This window comes from Falco biarmicus, chromosome 3, assembly GCF_023638135.1.
Source record: "Falco biarmicus isolate bFalBia1 chromosome 3, bFalBia1.pri, whole genome shotgun sequence".
Classification (NCBI taxonomy): domain Eukaryota; kingdom Metazoa; phylum Chordata; class Aves; order Falconiformes; family Falconidae; genus Falco; species Falco biarmicus.
Window position 1 is genome coordinate 46,625,490 of NC_079290.1, and position 17,963 is coordinate 46,643,452.

At 39.6% G+C, this 17,963-nt stretch overlaps 1 protein-coding gene across 11 annotated transcripts in view; it reads right to left on the reverse strand.

Annotated features, from left to right (window-relative positions):
• Positions 1 to 17,963, reverse strand: part of FAM110B (family with sequence similarity 110 member B) — a 116,086-nt gene that overhangs the window by 8,623 nt on the left and 89,500 nt on the right. For all 11 annotated transcript variants that reach the window (XM_056331170.1, XM_056331162.1, XM_056331168.1 and 8 more), the window contains one exon: positions 8,912 to 8,978. The gene's annotated coding sequence lies outside the window, so the exon portion shown is untranslated. The remainder of the gene's footprint in view (positions 1 to 8,911; positions 8,979 to 17,963) is intronic.

Here is a 17,963-nt window from a genome sequence, read left to right on the forward strand (position 1 = left end):
TGCTCTTGACATTGGCGAGGACATGGCTTCACCCGGCAAAGTTACAATGAAGCTCAACCTCTTAATTCATCCCTCTGGGACAGCGCATGAAGGGATTGTACAGGAGGCAGGATGAAGCAAAGCGGATAAATATAACGAAGGCTGACAGCCTTTACTTTGCTTTCCTTGATATTTAAAGGCCCGTGTCAATTTTATTTTCCAGGTGATAAAATATAACTACCACTACCTCAAGATGCACCATAAACATCACATAAATTCCAGCATAAGTAATCAACAAGTGATTGCAACAGGGCTCAAAGAGATCACAAAAAATCTGCACAGGAACACAGGACACACATGGAAAATGTCAGGCTCTGCTAACAACTAGGTGTGCCTGAGAGCTGCAGGTCCCATTATGAAGGTGCTGCTTTGTTAACAGTCCCTGCAAAACCTATAAATGAGGGCTTCACTGAGAACGACTTGCTACAGGTCTATGCACTAAGTTATACTGATACTGATCTAAGTTCTTCTGCGGGTAATTGTCATTGTAAACCTCACATCTTTATGCTACTAAGTTTAAAAATAGAGGCTAAACCTAAATAAACTCGGCTTAAACTGACGTAAGATAACCCACATCCAGACTGGCAACCATATTTCATTTTTAAAACCAATTTTAGATAAATGTGTATGGGTGTAGACTTCGTCTCACATAATATTAACTGTCAGGATAAAGCATGAAGAGATGGAATGATCTTTCAGATCTACCATGACTCAAAATACTAAGGAAAGTGCTGATTTTCAACTCTGTTCCCCCCTAACATGTGAATGAGTGAACAGTAAGTGAAAAGCAGTATCTGTTCAAGTCGACATTTAAGCCTTAAAAAGGTCTAAAAAATGTGAACTACCGTGACCTAAATCCAAGAGTGGCAGAACTATGTAGATGTGGGAAATCTCCACCAAGTGGGAAGGTAAAAACTTTGGCAAAGGTGGCCACTTTTCACTGCTGATGTATTACTTCCAACCAAAACCCCCAAACTACAACTAGTATTAACTTTGTACTAACTTGCATAGATGAATGTAAAATGGGCTAATTATGCTTTGCTTTTACATCACACTCAAAGACTTTTAAGATAAAACACTGCATAAACAAAACACAGCCAGCACATAGCACTTTCTATTTCACTGGGCAGTTTAAATGATAAGGTTTAAAGCAGAGTGCTGCCATAACCAGGAAAGCTAACACTGTTATGGGGAAATAGCTTCTGGAAAATCCGTGGTGGTACAAATGCCTGGAAAACAGGAAAGCAACTTAGCAGCTATGCTTACATACTGCCCCTCTAATGTATGCTTAGAGCTCACTGGGAGCTGGATAGCAACGCTTCTTTGAAAGAAAAATCTTCAGAAAGTATTTTGCTTCTTTTTAGTTTTGAAATCCGGTACTGTTACATTTCCTACCCAGTAGCAATAATCCACTCTCAGCGATACTTGCTTCTGGGGTAAATACTGCCTTGTAGATGCCTCCCAAACATGAAAACTCTGATTTCTTTCAAAAAGCACAGACAGCTGCACAAATGCACAGGAAAGCTTAGCAAAGAAAATTTCCCCTTTCTTCCAACTAGACAGTACAAAAACCTAAAAGTCATCTTATTATTTAGAGCAATATTACATGCTGGTTTTAAAAGCTGTAATGGAAATAAATTCTGTTTTCTTTAGACCCCTGTGTTTGTTATACTGTATTGCACTCTTTGGAATAATTTCAGTCTCTCATTTAAACAAAAGAATTAGGAAAGGGCCTAAAAAAGTATCATAAGGAATGTCACTTTTTATTACATTTGCAGCTCTAGCTTTATGTAAATATATTTCAGTGTGCATTTTATGAGAATGGTTCTCTAAACACTTTGCAAAGCTTTAGGAAACACCTTTACTGCTTGTTCATCAGCCAGTGTCAGTGGTCCCAAGTCCAAACCGCATTATTCTTTTAATTCTGCATCTCTCCATAACAATCATGATTAAATTAATAGCCTCCTCCCTACAGTAAAATCCCAATTCCCAATTTATCCTGGGTCTTGTGGTCTTAAATGGAACACTGTTCATTTCAGTTAACATCTCAAATCCGTCGTAATTCTTTACAAGTCCATTTTAAGTAACATGTATTTTAAAGCTACCCAAATCTTTGTGGTAATAGGGCCAGTAGAAACCATATGCACTAGTGAAGAAGGAAATCAAAATCTTCTATCTGCAAAAATGTGGAGATATACTTGCAAAACACCCTCCTTCTAGTACTACTACACAAAGACGCTGCCCCACTAGCAGGATTTGCAGACTCCGTAACATCAGTCACCCACGTGGCCCCCTACCACACAGCAAAGTCTGATCTTCCACCCTGCAGAGAACAACAGAAGAGCAATCAGTAATTAGTCAGCTGGGAAACAGCCCAGTAACTTTGGCAGCAGCCCTCACCAAAAAACTGATTAACTCCACTACAGAGCATACATTTTAATAGGAGTATTTTCAAAATGCTGATTCTGGGCCATTTGACATCCTGAGATAAATTAAACACAGTCCTAAACCCTTTAAATGTTTGAAAACCTGTATGAATGTTAAATCATTCTAGTGCAGCATCACCAGTGCAACTACAGGACCAGACTTGGTCTTAACTTTACACTGTGGAGCGCACCCTAAAACATAAATCGCCTTGGCTTAGAGGAACTTCTGCATGTAAACTTGGAAATACTAAGAAATCAAGCCAGATTTTGATAAAGTGAAAAGTATAGATTTTTAAAATGAAAGTTTGTATTAAATGAGCAGTGTGTCTACCAGCACAACCTAGCAGTCAAAGACTGGAGGACCCATGACCAGGTGACTGGAGTCGGTTCACCTCCTTCTGTTACTGCAGCAAGCCAACATCACTTCTCTTTGAGATCTGGAACCTTGCTTCATGCAAACCTATAAAAGCAACCTCAAGCTGAGCACTCAAAACTAATGAACACTGAAACACTGGCAGATTCTGTAGGGAAACAGAGCCTCTCTGTTTACCATTTAAGTGACAGCAGCGTTCATTAAATCTTGGGAAGCTGAATTTAGACTTATATCTTGCCTTGAAGCACATGTTCCTCTGCCAGTACTTTTTTGCTTAAACTAATACGTTGAGAATCACTTCTGATCTCTTCTGTCTGGGTACAACACCCCAGCTATGTCCTGAACACCAAACCAGGTCAAAACCTGGACACTTTCCCTAACCTCCATATTTGACTTCCACTGTTCTTAGTCTCCCATATTTAACTCCCATGAAAAGGAAGTGTGAGAAATCTGGAAGGAACATGAACATGTAGGACAGGAAGGCTGTTCAGAGGAAGGGTGCATACCCTGCACATCCATGCCACCTAGCATAGGTGCAGCCCTGTTCTTGCTACTAACAGGCATGCACACAACTAAGCCTGATGGCTAATTCCCAGGCTGTAGAGGAACCAGGGATTTCCCTACACAACTTGCTCATTCACACCACCTTATCCAGCACATACCTGCTGCCCCTAAAAATGTAGTCAGGGATGATGAGGAGGATGAAGAAAACACCACTTCTGCTTGACTTGGGGGTGCGGACTGGAAGCAGCCCTACAGAGCAGATGCTCAAAGTACCAGGTTATACCATATGTAGAGGCAGATCCTTCTCCAGCACTTCTTTTCAAAGGTTTGCACTTTTAAAAAAATAAATATTTGCAATCTTTCTTTAAATTAGGAAAGAGAGAAAAAGCCCACATAGGGTACTCGGCAAGGAAATTGGGTTACTAACCTGGCTCCAGTGCAGTTAAGCAATTTCTAGCAAGTAGGGTATCTCAGCTGAAACAGGAAGACCCACTCAGTATTTGGCCAACTGGGTTCTTCCTCAGGAGGTGGGAAACTTGCCCCAGTTCAGGGACTGGAGATTTGATTCAGTCTCTCTTTTCTCAGAAGAGTGCAACAAACTCTGACCTTATGGAACTAAATGGATACCCGCTGCCAGCTTGGTTTTTTGGGAAAGAAAAAAAACTTACCAGACTCTGTCATAAGAGGTCAAAAGCCCTGAAATCTCAAGTTGCCATGTTTAGATGCTTACTTATTGAGAAAAGTTTTCTAAAACTGTTTATAATGAGAAATATATTAAAGGAACACAAAATCATAGCTATAAACCAATTTTACTTGAGAAATACCAAAACCCCTGCAATGAAACAGCTGCAGTTAGGCATTCCCTTGCAGTTACTAACCCTGCAAAACTCCAGAAATGTTCAAATACATCAAGACCCCAAGTACACAAATATAGTCCAGACAACGAGAAAAAAATCCCAACAATTTATGCTGCGAAAAACCTGAAACCGTAATGAGCTATTAGAAATGGAAAAGAATGTATCACATAATTGAAATTTCCTTTTCTTTAATCTGAGATTTAATTAGTAAGAGAAACTTCTAAAAATACTCATTTTCAAAGTTTCAAAACAAAGCTTAATAGCATCTTTCTGAAGTTTCTTATCTCTTATGAAAATATATTTGAAAGAAATAATGCACAAGTATATGGAATATTTCTTATAATACTTCCTAAATTTTTACAACCAAGAAATCAGAAGTTCAGATAGATTACATAAATTTAAATCTTTTCTAATCTGATTTTAACAGTATACTCTTATCTCGTTATACGGAAAATTCTTTTTAATAAATCCTATACACAAACACAACCATTTTGTCTTTAGAAATAAGTATTAAAATATAGCCAATGAATGTCTTTTATGGGTATTAAGAACCTACAAGACCACCTTTAACAGGCAGTACAGCAGGAACAATTAAATAACGAGTATGCTAAAACCAGTATCATTAGAAAAATGGTAATGGTCAGCTAATGGAGTACAATGGAGTGGCCTAATTCTGACCACTGAGAAGTCTGAGCCACTCTTCTGATTAGCTGTGGGGTCTTGTTTGTCAAAACTCTGTGTATTTAAACAGCCTTTTCTGTAACATGAGATATTAGTGCAGTAAGGTCAGCAAGGCTATTTAAAAATAATTTCTACACCATAATTGCTCTCATTTCAAAGCACTGAAACTTCACATACGTGAAATGTTGCCCATTTATTTTTACTTAAATGAACTCACTATAAAAGTTTTGACTATGTGAAAAAAAACTCCAACAACAAAACAGGTCTTTTTTAACTAATAAAAACAATACTCAACAAATTTACAGCAGTGTTGCAGGGCACTGCAACCTTCAGAGGAACTCCATGAATGCTATCTTTTATTTCTGACTGGTACAGCAATGTTTTTTCTCCATATAAGACGACATTTTCCCATACCACAGGATAGTTCATTCCCCTTTTCTCTAGCCTCAAGTCTAAAGATACACAGTGTTAGAAGTCAAGGAAGAAAATTAAAGGAGTGCACAATACTGTCTTCAAGACATGTCTGTATATTTAAGATTTCTTCAAGCAGATGGTTAAAAATACCAATTTTGGCACTTAAACACAATGCAATTTAGTTCTTTCGTATTACGATGATGTTGCAATCAACGATATGGCTGTATAACCCAACACAAATGCTACACTGTATGTACATGGCATAATTACACGTTTGTGTGTGTAACCCCTTAGACTACACCAGATGTATTTACTAGATGTTGAGGTGTGAGCTGTTAGATTACACCAAGTATATTTTCTTCTTAATTGCTGTACTGGAAATATATGCCCAGAGTCCACATATTAAAACTACAGATCTTCTCAAAGTGTTCGCAACCCATTTAACTGAAGATGAGTATCCAGTTACTTGTTAATGAGCATCCAAACTTCTGTTTAATATCCAGGCTTGATACTCAAAGTGTGTTCGTATTACTGATGTTTAATGTAATGACTCTACACTAAAGTAATGTTCTTGGAAAGCCACTTTTAAGAAGTCAGACCATCCAGACTCCGTGCACTGAATGGTTTTCACATACCTGAGGACCCTGATGGAGTTACGATGATGGATGAAATTCTTTCTGACTGCAACTTTTAAGAAACCATAAAAACCTCACCATTTTAAAGAAAAAAGTTGTATCGAGTCACAACCAGTGCATTTAATGAAGCGGAGAGGAAGGCAGTGCAGGGAGGGTTGAGGCATTCCAGCTCCAAGAAAAAAAAACACAAAACAAACCCAAACCTGGAATTGGGAGTGTGGGGACATACACAAGGAGAGTGAGAAATGGGAAGACACAGAGAGGTAGAGAAGAAACGCAATTGCCAAGAAAATTGCAGAGAGGAAAAGGTGTTTGGAATAGAGAAGGGGACACCAAACACTGGGTTGGGTAGCAAAACTAGATTACAAGGACAGAGAGGGATTCGAGGAAAAAGGACGAGACACTTCAAGTGCTCTTCCTCATCATCTCCCTTCACAGCTCCTACATCCCACAGAGGGAATAGAGCTGGCCTAAGGGTGCAGTGGAGAAGGGTATTGCCCAGTGAAGCTCCTCGTGAAGCAAAGCTCCCTCCAACCCAGGGCACTTCTGGGTTGCAGGCGAGAGACAGGTCCTCTCCTCTCTCCTGCAGCCTCCATGGCTGGGGCAGACTGTCCACTGAGCCTAGCAGGTTGGAGGTGGAGCAGCTGGCACCAGGGTGGCTGGCAGGAAGAGATCACAGAAGGATACCAGCTTTGGAGCCCTGCACTTTGTCAAGAAAAAAACAGACCAGTGGTGGAAATCCAGTCAACCAGAAATACCGGTCATTCAATCAAATGAGTTCCCAGTTTTGCTGTAGACTCCTCAGTAAATCCAGTTCTTCCTTTTGGCATTGCTTCAGCTCTCTTTCATGTGCTGTCTGCATGCTGAGACACACAACAGCCTTGTACCTGGGGAGTCTTGAACTAGGGATGCTCTCAACCCTGTCCTCACAAGTGCCTTAGGCTACTGCTTAGAAAAATTGCTTAAATTATTTCTCTATTCCTGCCCCGCCTTATAGTATCAGACCACCACACCATTGCTACGTATCTGGTCTCCTCTCAGGTGTGATACACAGCCACATTAAGAGGTCCCCCCTCTCCTGCAAACAGGGAATAAAATACAGGTATGCGTGCAGTTGCCCAAAGCAGCAAAAAAATTCTTCCAAACCCAGACACTGCATACAGGCATCCCAAGCGTATAGCTATTGCCTTACCCCACTAAATTGTTATTTCTTCAGAGATAAGTATCAGCAAACTTTTAAAGCAGGTGGATCTAGAGAAACTGAACTTGAATGTCACAGGGTCAAGCTGCCTAAGCCAGACAAATAACGGGATGCAGCAGCCAAGGTGCCAAGCTGCAAGTGAGGACACAGGGTGTCTGTGTTTTCATCTGCCCACGCCTGCTGCGTAATGGTAATGTCTCCTGTCAGCTGCCTTGCCATCACACTGTCCCTGGCACTGCTGGGGATCCCAGTTCCTCCAGTGAAGGAGATGCCCCTCACTGACTAGCACCAACTCTTCGCTGATCTGGACTGGTTTCAAGACATTCTCTAAAAGCTAATAACGAGGGACGGCTGGCTGTGTCACCACAGCCAGGACTGAATGCTGCTTTCATCTTAAATCATGGATCCAATTTTTCTGTTTGCAAAACGAGCAATATATCTCCAAAACTATAGACCTCCTGGAGCATCTGTATGAACACCAACTATTGAACCCACTTTCTAAAATGGCAGAAATAAATCCCATACAGCATGACATCAGGAAAGTAAAAATATGAAATATGACTGTGAAATTGGTGTGGGTTAACTTGTAGCAAAAACTAACACAGATCACTTACAAGGCTCTGAATGTTCCCAGTCTCAGTCCTTGGCACAGCCAAGACAATTTTGCTGCCTTTAATTTCATACTACATTGTATCTGGAATTTCAAGTTCCTGATTTCCTCAGCTGACAGAAATGGCTTCTGAGATGAATTCTGCATTCTGGGAACAGATTTATACCCTTAAATTAGCCATGTGTACTCTCAGACTTAACATTTTTGTCTTGAAATAAAACAGCAGCGATAATTGCTAATTTAAGACCCCACATGATGCAAACTTATGTTCTGGAGCCAAATATGGTGATTGGAAACAGATTAATATGAAATGCCTTCTACTGAGTGGAATTAAAACTTAATATTAGTGAAGCGCGTTAATGATTTGATACATCAGACATTGATTACTGATTTTTTCTTTGCTACAGTGAAATACCAGAAGTGCTCTACTAGTCTTTCAAGAATCATGCAACCATTGGTACAAAGTGCTGCACGTAGTGCTCCTGTCCCCTCCTGTCGGTTTTGCCCAGTTTCCTTGTACTCATCAAGGATGAAACTACTCAATAGATGACATTCCTTCTGTTATTCCTGACACTGGATTTCCCCCTTTTGTTTAGGAGCTTTTTAATGATGAATAAAAGATTATAAACTTTAATGCTCATCTCCTGCTCACACCTTGAAATCAGGCTCAGAGTGCTCTGGATGGACTCAGAGATGTTTAAGATTTATCTTGTTTTTCAACCCATTAGTAATAACCAGATAAATAGCAAAAAGTTCTGGAGGACTAAGGCTAGAAGTGCTTGCTTGAACTGTAGGTCTCCGTTATAAAAAGCTAATGCAACCTACTGAACGGGAAGACTGTAATCAAAGTACAGGTTGGGAATAAAGGATGGGGAAAAGCCTGGAACTACTGGACTATTTCCAAGAAGGATTCTGCCATGTTGACATATACATTGCTGCATGACTGAAGCCAGCAAAAGGAAGCCTCAGCCTTTCTTACAGTACTGAAGTATGTATTTGCAACTAATCAACCTGTCAACCCAATCAATTACTAAAGGTCAAGGAAGAGAAATTCATTACTAGAACATACCTCCCAGGACAGTAGAAAAGGACATGGTAAAGTCCTTCTGGAATTGTCCTCCTTTTAATCAAACCCTAGGAAAAAAATGTGCATTTTAATTCAAAAAGGTACCTGTAAAAGCGCAATGTCAAACTCTTGTCTGCACTCTGAACGGAGGGATGTAATGCTCCAGGGGATTCTGAAAAAAAAAAAAGAAAACAAAATATGAAAAAAGGCATTAAAAAACCCCAAACCAGCAAAGTATTAGTGCAGCAGGTGGGTACACGTCACTGCTGCTGTAATGCTGGAGGTCATGGAAACCAGATGCCAAGGCTGGTCCATGACAAGAGAAGGGAGGGAAAGAAACGCATGGCAGCCACAAGAGCAACCAGGACTATTTCACATGAAAGGAGAGATAAGTGATGAAATCAACATGGCTGTGCACTAGAAAAGCTATGAGCTGTGTAATAACTAATTAAGAAGTCATTTTGGAAGCCTCAGAACAACAAGCTCACATATGCTGCAGTATCCGAGGTGAGAGTCGTGATGCAGCCATGCTGTGGATCAATGTTACAGGGCCAAAATTAAAAATTAAATTTTTAATTCACTAATGAAGGACAACACAAAATTGTTCTAGTTATAAATAAACAATCCCTTTTGGTTTGGTTTTGGCTATTTCCAGATTAAGAAGAGAGAAAACACGGTAAAAACAAAACCACTCTATTTCCATGCTACAGCTTTAGCAGGGCGTGGAAACAGTGTCAGCTACTTTGCAAGTAACTGAGGAAAAGTATCAACATGTAAACATCAGTGTTACTTCATGGTAACTGCTAGCTGATTTTGACCTGAAAATATGGAATCTACAGCGATAACCTGTTTTTAAGTGACCTTCCATATTCAGAATTAAGGTCAGAGAGCAACAAGTTCATGTACTTACACCCCCCCCCCCCCCCCCCCCCCCCCCGACACCTCCCTGCTGGCAACTAGAGAGCCGACAGGATATTTTCCAAACTAATGACAACTGCATCAAAAAACCACACTGAATTTTTATACATCCATTATGAACTACTTACTTTTCAACACCTATTTGAAGTGATTACTCATGGAAGAACTATAATGTTCAACTAGTGGCACAAAATTACTAAAAAGGTATGAATTTTGCTATTTTTAATTAGCCTCTTCCCCTTTTCTAAAGCACCTATTTTAGGCAGTGCTTTTTTAAACTATGGCAATAGTGTATTTACAAAACACTACTCCCATCTAGCCAGTCAATACATCTTTCATTTCACATGCAATACCTTCTCCTTTTTCTTTCCAAAATTATTAGGTACTTTTTGTGGATTTAAACCAGTTATTAAACTCCATGGAGAAAAAAATCCAAACCTTTGTATTTCATGTCACCTGCTAAAAAAATATTTGTAAATATCTTTACAATAAAATAGGCTGACAGAAAAGCACATAATTTAAAAATTTGGAGATTATATTCCTATAATGAAGTCTTTGTATACACAATAGTTAAGGGAAAAATAAATCAGTGCATTCATTTATGAGGAAACCAGCTCTGCTGTGGGACGCAGCCCTCCTCCACACATTTTTACGTGCAGGAAGGCACCGTTGCAGGAAGGGAAGAAGCAGTTTTCCTAACCCTGCTGTGAGGCTGATGACACCCAACAGAAGGGTAGAAATGCCAAGCTGAGGAAGACTCAACAGCACATTTTCTAAGAGAGCTCCAAAACAGAGACACCATGTGAGGACATGAACCAAAAAGTTTCCTTCTTCCCATATCAACATATGAACACTTTTATTTTTTTATAGATACAAGTATATCGACATAAAACCTCACGTATGTGTGGTTTACTCCAATACTCGTAATTCAAATGGACTCAAAAACTATTCATGAAGTAGTAGCTATGCACAAAAATAAAGCCCTTTAAAATTTTGGCAAGACTAGAAAAGTTTCTATCATCTTCTCAAAACATATAATGCTTATCTTAGATTGTTATTTCAAACAGCAACAGGGATCAACACATTTACAATATGACTGTCAGTGTGAACTATATAGTGGAATATGTTCTTGTTCAGTGAACAGCAGTGTATACTATTTAAAAAAATATATAGCCTATTATATCTTCTAAGCACTAGAAAGAGGTCATAGTAATAAACAGTGCAAGTATTAATACTGGAGTAGCTCTCATATAGCGGGTTGCCATAATCCTCTGGTTCCACAATAAACATACTGGCTCCAGGTCTCAGGGGTTTCTCAAGAAGGTATGCACTGAACTGTGAAATCACTAGGGAAGGACACACCACAAGGGCTTCACTTAGCTTGGGTATGGACCCTGGACAGCAATGACCAAGGAAGACAAAATCAAAACCCAAACAGATTAACGTTCTGCGGAGCTTTTAAGCACATGACTTGTTTCAATGTTCATGCTACGGAACGAAACACTAACAAACCCATTTAGCATCTGCAAAAGAAAAGTGCAGTGACAAAACCGTTAATGGATAAGGCTGATAAAGTGATATGGAGTCAGACCAAGTACTATGTCAGTTCTTCAACATGACAGCACCATATTCACCAGTCTATGCATCTCATACATAGATGGGACCAGCCACGAAGCACCACTGCAAACAACTATCTGTGAGGACTCAGGTGCCTCCACCAGCAGAAGAGCAAATCCTCAGGCAGGCAGCATTGGATTTTGCAGGTGCAAGACGAACAGCCCAAGGCAGAACCATACATTGATTGCACTGTTTTAAGTGGATGAACTGTTCTGGTAACAAGTCTCCAGTAGCACTTTGTCAGTCCAACATAGTGTCCTTTAGTGACACATTTCAGACACACTTCTTAATCAACACAACAGCCTTAACACAGCTGAGAGGGATCAGGTACACTACAGTGAATATTTTAAAACATAAATATGCAACTACATGAAACAGTTGAGAAAATGCAGAATATAGAATAAATTTCAGTGGAAAACACGATTAAGGACTTAGGAGGACAACTAAAGGCATCAAATTCTCCTTTCCCAATTAATTATACTGTTTTTGTGTAAGAGGTGTCATATGGATACTTCTCAAGTTCTAATTACTCACACAGGTATAATTCTAATGTTTTTAGAAAACCTCATCCTTTCTGTATGCACCACGCCAGATCCCTGTCACAAATTTTTGGTTCCCACGCCCATCCGTGTGTATGGCCCAGCCACAATGCAGAGCAGCCCAGAAAGGCCACACTAAGTAATGTGCGTCTGTCTTCTCCAGGAGGTAGAAGGGAGATTATACAGAAACAGGCTCTGCTTGTCCCACACCTTCTGGGGAATTTGTAGTATAATATGCGGCCAGCCTTGACTTGGAAGAGCCCACCTACCTGTGACTAAGCCACTATTAAATGCTGGCCTCCAAGAAGACAACAGAACTTATGGCTGACTACTAATACCAACAATTCTTTGGTGCTTTTTAATTCTTTCTTGGTTTTGTTCCTGGACCTGGAAGTCCAGAATTTCATTTCTCTTGCAGATGTACGATTCAGATGAAAATACAGCTAGTCATGTTGCCACACTGTTTTACATTGGACACACAGTAGAGTTTGAAAACATTTGCTAGCAGGTACGGCTATCGAAAGCTCAGTGATTCTTTCTGGTAATGCACAGAGCTGATCCCTGCAGCAGGGTACAGTGGAGCACCCCCATCAGCACAGCTGCCACAGATGCACTGTCAGCCATGCACCGTCACCACTCCATTTATTTCCCATTGCCACTTTCTTAGATATTTTTTTCCCATTTAAGTAACTTAACAAGGCCAGTGCTAGCAGATTCATACCACCTCAGCAGGAAAGACTGGTCTCTGCAGTACTTTCTTCTAGAACAGTAAGTGGTCCCACAGTACTTCACTTAATAATCAATAACAGGCATACTGACACAGTGCCAAAGACATGGTAGCTGAGATCTGCACAAGGAACTGATCTGTTGCTGGCTTTCACTAGATGAGTGCATGGGGTATAGTTGAATTCTGGTCTCACTGTGAATCATTAAAGCAGCTATTTTTGTATTTCCAATTCCTGTTTAAAAAAAAAATGAAAAAAATAACAGAAAAAAAGAAAGAAAAAAGAAAAAAGACTTTAAAACATCTCAGATCTAAAACAGCACAAACAAAACTGATGTCAGATTTCTCAAAATCACAAAAAAACATGAAACTGAGCCCCATACACAAGCCAGTTTACCTCCTAAGCTTCAGCTGGATGATTTAACCTTGTTGCAAGGGCAGAAAATGCCTAACACCTACACATGAAGCACCCAAACAAAGATAAGAAACTCTAGACTAGACTCAGACTATAAAAAGTACTAATTTGTTCAGTATTTTTCAAGTCAACCAATTACATGGGTGTGAACTATCACATTCTCCTCTGAAAGCTATTTCTCTATAGCTTTTTTCTCTATAAATTCCCACAGCCTTATTCAAATTTCTCTCAAAAAACATCCTTCTGCAATGCCTAGAAAAACACTCCACAATGGCCAGGCAGCTGGCATACTGTAATTGCTTGTTATCTTAATTTCAAGAGTCTCTCTCATCTGCTGGTGAAGGTCAAGTGAAAAACTTCAACGACCACTATGAGGAGATCTGGGGATCTTAAAATTAAAATTTGTAGCTAAATAAATTCTAAACATTTTGACTATTTCTAGATATGTATTTTTTTTATCATTTCACAAGCAAAAGGATAGGCATACTGTTCAGGAAGGAGTGATGCTCCTTTTCAAGACTGACTGACTTGAGGACGTTCACACCCAGGCTGAGTGCTGGCAGGACCAAAGGTCTCCTTAGATGTGTAGTGCCAGGGCATTCTAGTAACACACCATGATTAGAAGACTTATGAAGTAACATGTATCTTCATAATGGTCTTGAGAGCTTTAGGACTAAGAGTCATGGAAATGCAAGAGTAACATATGAAAATAAAGATTTCCTTCTCTTTCTGGTTAGCATCACTACTTCTTTTCTGTGGGTAAGCCTTATCTCTAAAGGTACCCAGTTCTTCAGAGGTCATGTCCATTTCCAGTCAGTCGGGCCAGAAAACTCTGCTTTGCCCCACCTGTGGTCCCTTTAGTTGGCTGCTTATCAGTTCAGCACCCCTACAATAAAAAGCACTACACTATGAGAAAAAACACCATGGGGGCCCACATCACAGAGTATGGTGACTGGTTCAACACACTTGAAATTTCAAAATCTCAATGGAAGGAATGACCAATGTGTCTGCCACGCAAGCAAGATCCCAATGAGGATTTCAAAAGGGAGAAAGAGGCCAACCTAACAATCAGATGTCTTATTTGAGATACATCTGCAGAATGAAAGAGACTTCTGGTCCTGGATACTATTAGCAGAGGGATGTATCTCATAATGAATTCTCAAAGGCATTCCCAAGGACACATCTTCTTCAGCATCTCTTAACAGAAGAGCATGGTGAGCCCTCTGCCTGGGGTATGCCTACAGGCACCGTGGTGAAAATCCAGGCAGTGTACCCAATTCTTCCCATTTTTACTTGTTGGAAACGAGGGAGTTTGCTTCCTGAGCCAGAACCTGGCTTTTCCTTTAGATACCCATAACCTGAGAACTGCCGAAGCTTATCTCAGTTTAGACAAAGATCTGAATCTTAATGAAGAATAATTAAAACAAAGCCTGTTTCCCCTTGCTGATGGAAACTGAAACAAAAGAATAACGGAATGAAATTATTATAAAACAAATTTCAAAAAGGCAACATCATGCCAACTGAAAGCATTTTGCATCTTTTCCTTAGGGAAAGCTAAAATATTTATACCTAAATATACTTTCCAGAGCTGTTCTGCTTTTTGCCTTTATCCAGATTCAGTGAAGTCTTGACCCTGAACATTAAAACCATAGAAATACCACAACAGGAAAAGTGAAAACCACACATGCAACTTTATTTGAACTGTCTGGATGACAACAAACCTTAATCAGGATACTACACACTAACACGTGCAGGCACACAGAGAGGAATGCTGTGTGCCCGAGCTGCCCGACCTGTAAATGAATGGAGAGGGAGCTCAAAGCCACAGCCCATGCTCCGCTGAGGAGCACACAGTGAATGGAATAAATACAGCAGGTGGTTGGAACCACAAGTTGCATGACAGATAACAGCTTACTTACAACATGTTTCCCGTGATTGAAAACAGAAACTGGAAACTGTGTTAAACACCTCTCAACCATCTTTCTTTGTATTCGTCTCACCGCTTTTTGGAAAACATTACCATAATAGAGGGGAAACAAACAAACAAAAAAAAAAAACCCAAGACAGTTACAAAGCCACAAAATCTAAGTGGAAATTTTTAAGGGAATTAAGTCGTCATTGACCTTTGCCTGCATGAATCATGGTGAAACTTTGCTGGCTTTGGTACTGCCAGCAAAAAGTGACTTCAGAGATTTGATGGTTTATGTGAAATACTCACATCTGAATGTGCCACTTTCTTATCTCACTCAAAAAGTGTACTTGGCGTTTTCCTGATGGAATCCTCCATTTCTGCACTTGCATAGCTGTGATGGGTTTTTTTGGTTTTGTTTGTTTGGTGTTTGTTTTTTTTAAAAAAAGTCTCACAATAATTATGATTAACAAAAAATTACAGGTCACCTCTCATTCTGAGAGTTAACAATGAACAGATGTTTCAGCACATCTAACTGTAGTCAGTTTTGCCTAATCTACCACAAAAGAAAACCAATTTTTGAAATGAAGTTGGAACAGTGTAATTGGAGCACATCTGAAGCATATTACCTTTCCCAACAGTTACCATATACAATAAAGATATAAAAACATTTTTATGAACAGATACCACTTTGCATAACTTCTACAAATAGATGAACTGATGTACTGGAAAAGTTAGGCCCATATTTTTCACGGAAATGGTTAATTAAGCCTAAATTGTGAGACTTTGTGCATACTTTCAAGAAGTACTTAGCATCTGTAAGTCAAACTGTGATCATGAAGAAGTAGGTGCTTAGTGTCTCTGAAGACCTGCTACTCTGAAGTAGCAATTCAAACTGGAATAAACAAAGTTAAAGGCTACCTTTTGAAAAACTAGACCTCGTGCACCTTTGCTACATGAAGAAGAAGGTACCATACAAGATGTGAGGAATACAGCCCATTCCTCCTAATACCCCTGGCCCATCCACCTTGGCAGAAGATCACACACATCTGTTACTAACACCTCTTGGTGAAGAGGAGATGAAAATAGGACTCAGCTATGTATGTGCTTCTAGCACCAAAAGGGGATTCTTGGTTCCTCTCAACAAAAAACATCCCTTTGATTCTTATGCAGTTACCTAATTAAATTTCACTGTGCATATTAAGTTTTCTGAGGTCTAGCTGTTTTATGTTCAGTCTAAAATCAAAAGAGACACACTCATAAATGCCCCTTTCATTAAAAGAAACCAAATTTTAAAAAAAAGGTTTGTCATATGTAAAGATATCCCCCTCTCTGCTTTAGTTGTTTCCTCAGTTCAGCCAAGGAGAAGAGATCATGCACATAACTCCTAACTAGGTCACAAACTCAAAGTTTCTAGTATTTTATTCATGTGCCTTGTAAAGGGATGCACTTCATGTCAAGTTCCAAAATAAACATCATGCTATGAGCAACAGCTCTTCAAGAATGAATCAATATTGTGTTGGTATTACTCTATTTTAGGGTGGGAGAGACAGATGCAATTTCTTCAGTCACTGAGAAATAACAACAGAAAATCAAGCTGTCAATCTCCTGACATACGATTTGTTTTAACTATAGTCAATAGTTACTTGATGAGTCTGTGGATTATTTCAGAGGAATTCTCAAAAATACTTGTAAAAAGAAGAAGTATTATCCGAAGACTAAGTTAGCCACATAGAGTTCATACATACGTTAAAAAACATTTAATGGTCAGCATGTAAAAAAAAAAAAGTTTGAAACCTACTGTTTCATATTATATACTCTGAAAACCATAATGCTTTTAGAATATATACACAGAGAACAACTCTGTGTGAATTTTCAGCTGGGAGGTAATGGAGATCTTAAAAAATTACATGAGAATTCATCAGGTGCCATAGTTCTCAGCTCATTTTCCTGGATCTTTATAATAGGTCTGATCCTGTTTCTTGGGTTATATTTCTTAGATTACAAACTGATGCCTTCTTTCAGGTCAGTACTTGCAACATGTGATTCGCTAAGATTCAGAAATTCTATCTTGAAATTTTCTTTTTTTTCTCCCCTAGGTATAAAATGTTGGGTATTTACAGCACATTCAGCACCGCTGAGAAAGAGAAGGGCCTTTGCAGAGGTTAAAACCAGGCTCTGTGTACTAAGCCAGCCTCCAATTCTGCTCTGTTCTGCTAAACTGTGTTTGTGCTTGTTGCAAGAGTATACAGTATCTGTATAAAGGCTCTTGAAATACCAGGGGCAACCTAATAAAAAAAAAAATAGGGAAGCAGCAGAAGACACAGCTTAAGAGCTATTTTTTCCCACTTCAGTCACTAACAGAATATGATTAACATCTGGATCCTGGATCTGGAGTAGCATCCGCCTTTTGGGGTTGGATGTTTGCATTTGACTGCAGAATATTTAATTTTATACTGGACAACATGTTGTAAATTCTTCAAGAAAAAAAGTCAAGATCAAGACCTGCTGGATGGGAATAGTTGTACGAGCGGACATGGAGAGAGAAAAAATACCTCAGTTAAGAAATAAGAATTGCGCTTTTTTTTTTTTTTTTTTTGTAATACCACACAGAATTTTGGTGTGACATCATACTATATACAACTATCTGAAAATGTTACTTTTTTGGACATGTTGTATGGAAAGGTAGAGAAAAAGAGAGAGCTTAAGCCCAGTTAATATGGAAAAAAAAGGAACCAGTCTCTGGAGTACATCTGGCACGCAGCACAGGAAAAAGATTTCATCCTGTAGGCACACTGCCTGGAGAAAGCGCCAGACCCATGTTGACCCAACAGAGAGAGTTGCGGGGCTGGAGTGAAGAAGAGGGTAAGGGCACTGCATTTGCTCAGCCCTGAAAAGAGAGGGCTACAGGGGGACCTACCCACCGTCTGCAACTGCCCGACGGGAGGGGACACAGACTGTCCTCAAAGGTGCACAGAGAGGGAGGGGAGGCATCAGCCAGGGCTGCAACATGTGAAATTCCAGCTCTACACAAG